Source organism: Arachis hypogaea, chromosome 12 (genome assembly GCF_003086295.3).
Source record: "Arachis hypogaea cultivar Tifrunner chromosome 12, arahy.Tifrunner.gnm2.J5K5, whole genome shotgun sequence".
NCBI lineage: Eukaryota > Viridiplantae > Streptophyta > Magnoliopsida > Fabales > Fabaceae > Arachis > Arachis hypogaea.
Genome location: NC_092047.1, coordinates 53,727,384 through 53,739,478, shown reverse-complemented (window position 1 = coordinate 53,739,478; position 12,095 = coordinate 53,727,384). Strand labels below are relative to the sequence as shown.

Sequence of the window (12,095 nt, the reverse complement as noted above, 5' to 3'; positions counted from 1 at the left end):
TAATTATAAGAAAATTAAAACACACAGCAGAAATTAAACAGACCTAAATCCACTAACCAATTCAACTCATCTAACCACCTAAATCAACTAAGCTAACCTAATCAAATAGCAACCTAATTAAAAACTAATACTAATCATGCAAATTAATGAAAAGAGAATCAGAAACAGTAATAAGAACAGTGAACTGGGACCTGTGAAAAAGTGGAACAGGAATGGGGTTGGACAGGAGAGGAAGGCGGGGTGAAGCAATGCTGGCCCAAAGGTGGCGACTTCACAGCGGCGTAGTAGCCGGCCGCGGCGGTTGAGGTAGAGCAGGGAAGCAAAGAAGATAGAGGTGAGAGAGGGGTGGTCGGCGACGGTTCGCGGTCGCCGGATTAGAGCTGTGATGTGAGGGTGATGGTGGTGAGTAGTGACTGCTTCAATGGAGGGAAGAGGGGGAATAGAAGGAGACTGAAGATTGATGGTTTAGAGGTTGTAGTAAACTCTCGTTGCAAGTATAGTTACTAAACCAAGCAATCAACCTTTCTTACAAAAGTTTTGGTTGTCACAAGTAACAAACCCTTTTAAAAATTCTTAACCGAAGTATTCAAACCTCGGGTCGTCTTCTCAAGGAACTGCAGGGAAATATGTTCTTATTATTGGCTATAAAGATTGTAAATCGGGGTTTAGAGGATGAGAAGCAAGTGATTTAAATGACAGGTAAAGTAAATGAAGAACAAGTAATTTAAATAGCAAGTAAATTAAATAAATGACTATAAATAAGCTTTTGGCAAGGTATGAGAAATTAGAGGTCCTATCCTAGCTATCCTTATCAAAGATGATGATAATTGAATCTTAATTCTGCTTTGTTAACCTTTACTAAGATAAAGGGAGGTCAAGGGATTAATTAATTGATCTTCAAATCCTATTTATTTCCTAAGAAAGGATTGAGATTATTGAAGCTCAAATTAACAAAGATAACAATTGTCAAGCATGTTTGAGTTTGATAACTCCTGAGTTACTGATTTCTTAACCATGACCAAAAGGAGAAAAATAAATCTACTTGGAATAAAGATGTCTTTAGAGTAAAAGCAACAATATCATAAATAAAAGAAATCAATACTAAAATGAAATACCTCAATTAACATTAATAAAAGAGTAATCTGTAACATGAAAGGATTCATAAAGTAGCTTGCAAAAGTAAATAAAAGGAATATTGAACCTGATCAAAAGAGATAATCCTGAAAGTGAATAAAAATCCTAAATCTAAATCCTAATCCTAAAGAGAGAGGAGAGAACCTCTCTCCAAACTAAATCTAATTCATGGAAAGTAAAAATTGGCGAGCTCCCTTATGAATGGATGCATTCCCCCACTTTATAGCCTCTAATCTGTGTGTTCTGGGCTGAAAACTGGGACAAAAGCAGCCCAAAAATCGCCCCTTACGATTTCTGTTACGTTCAGGTCGCGGGCAAGTGACGCGGAGGCGTCGTCCATGTGGCCGTGCGGGTTGAGGTTCGCAGATGCGACGTGGACGCATCATTCACACGTTCGCGTTGCCTAACTTTGAAGCAGCTATGGCAAATTATATATCAAATCGAAGCCCCGGACGTTCTCTTTCCAACGCAACTGAAACCGCGTCGTTTGGACCTTTGTAGCTAAAGTTATAGCCGTTTGAGTGCGAAGTGGTCAGGCTGCACAGCTTAGCAGTTTCTCCAACTTCTTGTATTCCTTCCACTTTTGCATGCTTCCTTTCCATCTTCTGAGCCATTCCTGCCTTGTAATTTCTGAAAACACTTAACACACATATCAAGGCATCTAATGGTAATAAGAGAGGATTAATAATAAGCAAATATAAGATCAAAGAAGCATGTTTTCAATCATAGCACAAAACCAGGAAGGAAAATGTAAAACATGCAAATAGTATGAATAAGTGGGTAAAGAGTTGATAAAATCCACTCAATTGAGCACAAGATAAACCATAAAATAGTGGTATATCAGAGACGTCACGGGTGAAAGGGATAGGGTTACGCAAATGAGAAGGGTTCTCCGCGTGAGGGATAGTGAAATTTATATCCACGCATTTTAGCGTGGAAGAGAGAAATAGGCATCGACGCGTACGCGTCAGCGATGCGACTGCGTGAAGTGAGAGAAATGAGGATGATGCGTATGCATGAATCACGCGTATGCGTGGATGAAAATTATGCGAAATACATAGTTTCAGCATACTTGGCACACAACTCTCTATTCATAAGTACTGGGGCAGCATTAAGGTACGACGCGTGCGCGTCGGTCACGCCCACACGTGGATGGCCAAAAATGAAAATGACGCGTAAGCGTCAGTGACGTGCACGCGTGGTTTGCAATGTGCGTCTAGCACCCCACCAATGTGATTCCAACAACTCTCTGTAATTTTGGACTAGAGAGCAACATTCAATACGACGCGTGCGCGTCGACCATGCGCACGCGTTGGTTTTTTTTTTTTTTGAACAAACAAGATATCAAATTAATGCCAAACATGATTCAACCAGTGAAACCACCATTTAAACTAAATAAACATAACTAAAAATAAATATTTGACTTATTACCAATGTAAATAAAAGAGAAAATAGGAAGAATTTACCATGGTGGGGTGTTTCCCACTAGCACTTTTAGTTAAAGTCCTTAAGTTGGACATTTGGTGAGCTCCTTGTCATGGTGGCTTGTGCTTGAACTCATCTTGAAACTTTCACCAACGCTTGGACTTCCAATAAGCTTCAACATTCCCAAGTGAATTTGCCAAGCCTTAATGAAGTTCTTCACAAGCTTTGAGCTCCCAAAGTTGATCCTCTTGTATGTCCGGATCCGAAATCTTGTTTCTACACCCTTCTTTAAGTGGATCATCATTACTCCAACCGGGTGGCAAGCAATCCGAATTCTCATTGAGGCATCCCAAAAATTTCCTAGACCCAATCAATTGAGAACGACACCAACCATTGTACTTAGACCTTGAACATCCAACCATAACGAACCTAGGATTGTGTTGCCAACCACTAACCATCTCCCTTTTACTCTTAAAACCACAGATAGCTCTAAGTTGGACATCTGTCTCAAGCAAACCATATTCAAGTGGGAAAGTAGAGTTTAAGGATAAGAATTTTACCCACTTGAATGTTGTGTTGGATGGTAATGGCTTGGGGAGAGGTATCTCCAATGGTGGCCTTGCCAATGTATGCTTCACTCTATTGGGCTCCTCTTTGATGATCTCTACCTCTTGACAAGCTTCTACAACATTAACCTCTTCTTTAAGTCCAATGGGAGAGGATTCGATTGTCGATAAAAACTCATCAATTATCGAATCTATCTCATGATCAACCTCCTTTAAGTCTTTAACCATGACATGCCTTGGAGGTTGTACACCCTCCTCAACATCAAATTCAAACGTCTTGGAAGGAGGCTCTATGACTTGAGATTCCCATGGAGGTCCCGCATCTCCTAAGTCTTCAACCACTTCCTCTTCTTCGATAATTTCGGGTTTCTCCAATTGCTCTAGTACAAAATATAACTCCTCCTTGATAACTTCCACCTCTTGCAACTTTCTTCAATTCCCCCTAATTCTTCAACTTCTCCTTCATCTTCAAGTGTCTCTCCTACCTCCACTTTTTGGGCCTCCTCTTGCTTCTCTTGAAGTATGGATGCGTGGACCCGATCCATTAAGTCCCTAAGACGATCCCTTCTCTCTTGTTCCATGTCAATAGCATAATTGAGATCATGTTACTCTTGGATTGATGCATATGGGTAAAATGTAAGTGCACTAGAGCTTGAGGGTTGAGTATTGGGGGTAGAGGATGGATCCACACGGGATATAAGAGCTTGGAGAGTGGAGGTGAGACCGGTGAGAGTAGAGGTAAGTGCGGTTTGAAACTCTCTTTTCCCTTGGTGAATAACACTAAAGGTATCATCTATGGGAGCTTGGGGTAGATAGGAGGGTTCATTTGTTGGGAGAAAGGTCTTATAATGGGAAGGTGGTTATTCTTGATAAGGATATGTAGATGGTGTATATTGATGTGGTGGTTCTTGAGAGTAATTGTGTTGGAATGTAGGTGGTTCTATGTATTGTTCATATGGTTCGTATGGTGGTTGGTGTGGTGGATAAGGGTTAGGGTCATATGGAGGTGAATGGTGGAAAGGGGCTTGTGGGTATGGTGTTTCAAAGCTATGTTGAGGAGGGGGTTCATAGGCATATGGTGGGGCTTGTTGGTAACTACAAGGGGGTCCACCATAGCTATTGGATTGATATGCATCCTGGAATAGCTCTTGCTCATAGCATGTTGGTAGAGGTTGTTGCCAAGAGGGTTGATCAAATCCTTGTGGCTCCTACCATCTTTGATTGTCCCATCCTTGATGCAAGCCTTCACTATAATCTCCACTTTCTACAACATAATTTGAACCAAACTCATAGTAAAAGGGGTAAGAATTCATAGTAACAAGAGAAAATAAAAACAAAAACTAATAAGAAATAATGAAAATAAACTCCTAAAACTAGAAACAACTAACAAAGAAACAAAAGGGCAAACATATTCACAATATTCACAACAACCTATAATAAGGCACACATTTGCAATTCCCCGGCAACGGTGGTGCCCGGAATTGTGATCATACTTTTCACAACTCCGGTACAACTAACCAGCAAGTGCACTGGGTCGTCCAAGTAATAAAACCTTACGCGAGTAAGGGGTCGATCCCACGGAGATTGCTGGCTTGAAGCAAGCTATGGTCATCCTATAAATCTTAGTCAGGCGGATTCAAATGGTTATGAGGTTTTGATAATTAAAAGATAAATAAAACATAAAATAAAATAAGATACTTATGTAGTTCATTGGTGGGATTTTCAGATAAGCGTTTGGAGATGCTTTGTTGCTTCTGAACCTCTGCTTTTCTATTGTCTTCATCCAATCATGCATGCTCCCTTCCATGGCAAGTTGTATGATCCTCTTAGTGAAAATGGTCTAAGTACGATTTCTGCAGGGCTAATCAACTGTCGGATTTCTCGTCTCGGATGAAAAATACCAGGTACAGCTACCGCACAGCTAATCATCTGTCGGTTCTTACTTGTGTCAGAATAGGATCTCTCTATCCTTTTGCACACTGTCACTGTGCTCAACATTCGCGATTTTGAAGCTCGTCACAGTCATCCCGTCCCAGATCCTACTCGGAATACCACAGACAAGGTTTAGACTTTCCGGATCTCAAGAATGCTGCCAATTGGTTTTAGCCTCTACCACGAAGGTTCTAATCTCACATACTCGGTCCGTGGATCAGAGACCCAAGAGATTATACTCCAGCTGTCGTCCAATGACTACGTTGAACATCATGTAGACCGCTTGTGGTTGTTAGGCACGCGGATCTTGGCTAAGCGAGTAACGAAGATAGTGGGTGATTGTCACAGGTCACCCCTTCATTTTGACTTAACTGAATTAAGTACGAAAGTATATCTTAGAGAAGAAGTAAGCGTGAATTGAAAGGGAAATAATAGTATTTGCATTAATTCATGAAGAACAGCAGAGCTCCGCACCTTAATCTATGAGGTGTAGAAACTCCACCGTTGGAAAATACATAAGAGAAAAAGGTCTAGGCATGGTCGAATGGCCAGCCTCCAAAGTCCAAAGATCGATGCGAATACAATAGTAAAAAGTGCTATTTATACTAAACTAGTTACTAAGGATTACAGAAAATAAGTAACTAAGGGCAGATAATGCAAAAATCCACTTCTGGGGCCCACTTGGTGTGTGCTTGGGTTGAACATTGATCTTTACATGTGCATAGGCCTTTTCTAGAGTTAAACGCCAGCATGGATGCCAAATTAGGCGTTTAACTCCAGTTCTGGTGCTAGTTTTGGCGTTTTATGCCAGAAAAGGGTCTTTGGCTGGCGTTTAAATGCTAGTTTGGGCCATCAAATCTCGGGAAAAGTATGGACTATTATACATTGATGGAAAGCTCAAGATATCTAATTTCCATCGCAATTTAGAGCGCACCAATTGGGCTCTTGTAGCTCCAGAAAATCTACTTCGAGTGCAGGAGGGTCAGAATCCAACAGCATCTGCAGTCCTTTCTCAGCCTCTGAATCAGACTTTTGCTCAGGTCCCTCAATTTCAGCCAGAAAATACCTGAAATTATAGAAAAATACACAAACTCATAGTAAAGTCCAGATATGTGATTTTTGCATAAAAACTAATAAAAATATAATAAAAAGTAACTAAAACATACTAAAAACTATGTAAAAACAATGCCAAAAAGCGTATAAATTATCCGCTCATCACAACACCAAACATAAATTGTTGCTTGTCCCCAAGCAACTAAAAACAAAATAGGATAAAAAGAAAAAAATACAATAAATTTCAAAATATCAATAAAGCTTAGTTCCAATTAGATGAGCGGGACAGGTAGCTTTTTGCTTCTGAACAGTTTTTGCATCTCACTTTATCCTTTGAGGTTCAGAATGATTGGCATCCGTAGAAAGTCAGAATTCAGATAGTGTTATTGATTCTTCTAGTTTAGTATGTTGATTCTTGAACACAGCTACTTTATGAGTCTTGGTCGTGACCCTAAGCATTTTGTTTTCCAGTATTACCACCGGATACATAAATGCCACAGACACATAACTGGGTGAACCCTTTTAGATTGTGACTCAGCTTTGCTAGAGTCCCCAGTTAGAGGTGCCCAGAGTTCTTAAGCACACTCTTTTTTCTTTGGATCACGACTTTAACCACTCAGTCTCAAGCTTTTCACTTGGACCTTAATGACACAAACACATGGTTAGGGACAGCTTGATTTTAGCTGCTTAGGCCAGGATTTTATTCCTTTGGGCCCTTCTATCCATTAATGCTCAAAGCCTTGGATCCTTTTTACCCTTGTGATGAGCGGATAATTTATATGCTTTTTGGCATTATTTTTACATAGTTTTTAGTATATTTTTATTAGTTTTTAATTAAAAATCATGTTTCTAGACTTTACTATGAGTTTGTGTGTTTTTCTATGATTTTAGGTATTTTTTGGCTGAAATTGAGGGACTTGAACAAAAATCTGATTCAGAGGCTGAAGAAGAACTGCAGATGCTGTTGGATTCTGACCCCCTGCACTCAAAGTGGATTTTCTAGAGATACAAGAGTCAAAATGGTGCGCTCTCAATTGCGTTATAATGTAGACATCCAGGGCTTTCCAGCAATATATAATAGTCCATGCTTTGCCCGAGTTTAGATGACGCAAACTGGCGTTCAACGCCAGCTTTCTGCCCTATTCTGGAGTTAAACGCCAGAAACAGGTTGCAAAGCAGAGTTAAATGCCAGAAACAGGTTACAACCTGGCGTTTAAGTCCAAAAGAAGTCTCTACACATGAAAGCTCAATGCTCAGCCCAAGCACACACCAAGTGGGCCCCGGAAGTAGATTTCTGCATCATTTACTTATCTCTGTAAACCCTAGTAACTAGTTTAGTATAAATAGGACCTTTTACTATTGTATTAGACATCTTTGGACGTTCAGTCCCTATACCTTGGAGGCTGGCCATTCGGCCATGCCTGGACCTTGTTCTTATGTATTTTCAACGGTAGAGTTTCTACACACCATAGATTAAGGTGTGGAGCTCTGCTGTTCCTCATGAATTAATGCAAAGTACTATTGTTTTTCTATTTAATTCAAGCTTATTTCTTCTCTAAGATATTCATTCGCACACAAGAACATGATGAATGTGATGATTATGTGACGCTCATCATCATTCTCACTTATGAACGCGTGCTTGACAAACACTTCCGTTCTACATGAAAACAAGCTTGAATGCGTATCTCTTAGCCTCCTGATCTACGATCAGAGTCTTCGTGGTATAGGCTAGAATTATTGGCGGCCATTCTTGAGATCCGGAAAGTCTAAACCTTGTCTGTGGTATTCTGAGTAGGATATGGGAAGGGATGGCTGTGACGAGCTTCAAACTCGCGAGTGCTGGGCGTAGAGATAGACGCAAAAGGATTACTGAATCCTATTCTAGTATGATCGAGAACCGACAGATGATTAGCCGTGCGGTGACAGCACATTTTGGACCATTTTCACTGAGAGAACGGGAAGTAGCCATTGACAACGGTGATGCCCTACATAAAACTTGCCATGGAAAGGAGTAGGAATGATTGGATGAAGATAGAAGGAAAGCAGAGGTTCAGAAGGAACAAAAGCATCTCTATACGCTTATCTGAAACTCTCACCAATGAATTGCATAAGTATCTCTATCCTATTTTATATTTTAATTATATTTTAATTATCAATTCACCATAACCATTTAAATCCACCTGACTGAGATTTGCAAGATGACCATAGTTTGTTTCAAGCCGACAATCTCCGTGGGATCGACCCTTACTCACGTAAGGTTTATTACTTGGACGACCTAGTGCACTTGCTGGTTAGTTGTGCGAAGTTGTGACAAAGAACTAAAATTATGAATGTGCGCATGAAGTTTTTAGCGCCGTTACCAAGGAATGAACGACCATGATTTCGTGCACCAAGTTTTTGGCGCCGTTGCCGGGGATTGTTCGAGTTTGGACAACTGACGGTTCATGTTGTTGCTCAGATTAGGTAATTTCATTTTAATTTTAAGTTTTTGTTTTTATTCCTTTTTATTTTCAAAAAATTTTCAAAAAAAAAATTTTAAAAATAAATTATTCTATGGCTTCAGAATTTTTGAGAAGGAATTCTAGAATTTCATGGGAAATGTTGAATCCTGGCTGGCTGTAAAGTCATGTCTAAATTCTTTTGGACTGAGGCTTCTTCTTCACATGCTTGAACTATGTATGCTGAAGCTTGGCTGGCCATTGGCCATGTCTAGTGTTTTGGACCGAAGCTTTCACTAAAAGCTTGGCTGGCTAGTAAGCCATGTCTAATTCCTGGACCGGAGTTTTAGACTAACATTGCAAGATTCCTGGAATTCCTATTAAAAATTTTGAAATCCTTATTTTCCTTTTCAAAAGAATTTTCAAAAAAAATAATTTTATGTTTCTTGTTTGAGTCTAGTGTCAAATTGTAAGTTTGGTGTCAATTGCATGCCTTTAATTTTTCTTTAAAATTTCGAAAACTCATGCATGTGTTCTTCATGATCTTCAAGTTGTTCTTGATGATTTTCTATGTTTGATCTTTAATTTTTCTTGTTTTGCATCTTTTCTTGTTTTTCATATGCATTTTCAATTTGTTAGTATCTCAACATTAAAAACTTTTAAGTTTGGTGTCTTGCATGTTTTTCTTTTCTTAAAAAATTTCAAAAACATGTTCTTGATGTTCATCTTGACATTTAAAGTGTTCTTGGTGTTCATCTTGACATTCAAAGTGTTCTTGCATATTTTTCTTGTTTTGATTCATAATTCTTATGTCTAGTGTCTTCTTTGTGTTTTTCTCTCTCCTCATTAAAAATTCAAAAATAAAAAAATATCTTTCCCTTATTCTCTCATAAATTTTCGAAAATTTGAGTTGACTTTTTCAAAACTTTTTTAAAATTTAGTTGTTTCTTATGAGTCAAATCAAATTTTCAATTTAAAAATCCTATCTTTTTCAAATCTTTTTCAAAAAAATCAAATCTTTTTCATTTTTCTTTCATATTTTCGAAAATTTCAAATTGATTTTCAAAAATCTTTTTCTTATTTTATTTCATAATTTCAAAATCTTTACTAACAATTAATGTGATTGATTCAAAAATTTTAAAGTTTGTTACTTGCCTATTAAGAAAGGTTCAATCTTTAAATTTTAAAATCATATCTTTTTGTTTCTTGTTAGTCAAGTAATCAACTTTAATTTTCAAAATCAAATCTTTTTAAATTTCTTTTTCAAATCTTTTTCAAAAAAAATGTCAATCACATCTTTTTCAAAATCAATTTCAAAATCTTTTCTAACCTCTTATTTTTTTAAAATTGATTTTCAAATCTTTTTCAAACTAATCCTATGTTTTTGTTTGATTCTTATCTTTTTTTCAAAACTACCTAACTAATTTTTTCTCTCTAATTTTCGAAAATCACCTTCCTCTTTTTCAAAATTTCTTTTTTAAATTTTAATTTGATTTAACTTTATTTTATTTTCCTTTTTAAATTTTCGAACTCTAACTACATTTTAAAATAAAAACAAAAATATTTTTATTTTTATTTTATTTAATTTTGGAATTCTTCCCTCTCTCATCTCCTTCTAATTATTTATTTATCTACTAACACTTCCCTTCTTCTTAAAAACTCGAACCCTCTCCCTCTTCCTTTGTTCGAATTCTTTTTCTTCTCTTCTACTCACATAAAGGAACCTCTCTACTGTGACAAAGAGGATCCCTATTATTTTCTGTTCTCTTTTTTTTAATATGAGCAGGAACAAGGATAAGAACATTCTTGTTGAAGCTGATCCTGGACCTGAAAGGACTCTGAAGAGGAAGCTAAGGGAAGCTAAAGCACAACTCTCTGGAGAAAATCTGACAGAAATTTTCGAAAAAGAAGGAAACATGGCCGAAAATAATAACAATGCAAGGAAGATGCTTGGTGACTTTGCTGCACCAAATTCCAATTTACATGGAAGAAGCATCTCAATCCCTACCATTGGAGCAAACAATTTTGAGCTAAAACCTCAATTAGTTTCTCTGATGCAACAGAACTGCAAGTTTTATGGACTTCCATCAGAAGATCCTTTTCAGTTCTTAATTGAATTCTTGCAGATCTGTGATACTGTTAAGACCAATGGGGTTGATCCTGAGGTCTACAGGCTTATGCTTTTCCCGTTTGCTATAAGAGACAGAGCTAGAATATGGTTGGACTCTCAACCTAAAGATAGCCTGAACTCTTGGGATAAGCTGGTCATGGCTTTCTTAGCCAAGTTCTTTCTTCCTCAAAAGCTTAGCAAGCTTAGAGTGGATGTTCAAACCTTCAAACAAAAAGAAGGTGAATCCCTCTATGAAGCTTGGGAGAGATATAAGCAACTGACCAAAAAGTGTCCCTCTGACATGCTTTCAGAATGGACCATCCTAGATATATTCTATGATGGTCTGTCTGAATTATCAAAGATGTCATTGGACCATTCTACAGGTGGATCCATTCACCTAAAAAAATGCCTACAGAAGCTCAGGAACTCATTGACATGGTTGCAAATAACCAGTTCATGTACACTTCTGAAAGGAATCCTGCGAGTAATGGGACGCCTCAGAGGAAGGAAGTTCTTGAAATTGATACTCTAAATGCCATATTGGCTCAGAATAAAATATTGACTCAGCAAGTCAATATGATTTCTCAGAGTCTAAATGGATTGCAAGCTGCATCCAACAATGCTCAAGAGGCATCTTCTGAAGAAGAAGCTTATGATCCTGAGAACCCTGCAATAGCAGAGGTGAATTACATGGGAGAACTCTATGGAAATACCTATAATCCCTCATGGAGAAATCATCCAAATTTCTTATGGAAGGATCAACAAAAGCCTCAACAAGGCTTTAATAATGGTGGAAGAAACAGGTTTAGCAATAGCAAGCCTTTTCCATCATCCACTCAGCAACAGACAGAGAATTCTGAGCAGAATCCATCTAGCTTAGCAAATATAGTCTCTGATCTATCTAAGGCCACTCTAAGTTTCATGAATGAAACAAGGTCCTCCATCAGAAATATGGAGGCACAAGTGGGCCAGCTGAGTAAAAGAGTCACTGAAGCTCCTCCTAGTACTCTCCCAAGCAATACAGAAGAAAATCCAAAGAGAGATTGCAAGGCCATTGATTTGACCATCATGGCCGAACCTACAAGGGAGGAGGGGGACGTGAATCCCAATAAGGAAGACCTCATGGGATGTCCTCTGAACATTAGAGGGTTCCTCAATGAGGACCTGAAGGAATCTGAGGCTCATACAGAGACCATAGAGATTCCATTCAACATGCTTCTGCCCTTCATGAGCTCTAATGAGTATTCTTCCTCTGAAGAGGATGAAGACATTACTGAAGAGCAAGTTGCTAAGTACCTTGGTGCAATCATGAAGCTGAATACCAAATTATTTGTTAATGAGACTTGGGAAGATGAACCTCCCTTGCTCACCAATGAACTAAATGCATTGGATAGGCAGAAATTACCTCAAAAGAAACAGGATCCTGGTAAATTCTTA

At 38.3% G+C, this 12,095-nt stretch overlaps 1 non-coding gene across 1 annotated transcript; it reads right to left on the bottom strand.

Moving 5' to 3' along the window:
• Nucleotides 1-10,857: 10,857 nt before the first annotated feature.
• LOC112731599 (small nucleolar RNA R71) lies at nt 10,858-10,965 on the bottom strand. Its single transcript, XR_003167372.1, has one exon. It is a non-coding gene; the product is annotated as a small nucleolar RNA R71 (small nucleolar RNA).
• Between the last annotated feature and the right edge of the window lie 1,130 nt (nt 10,966-12,095).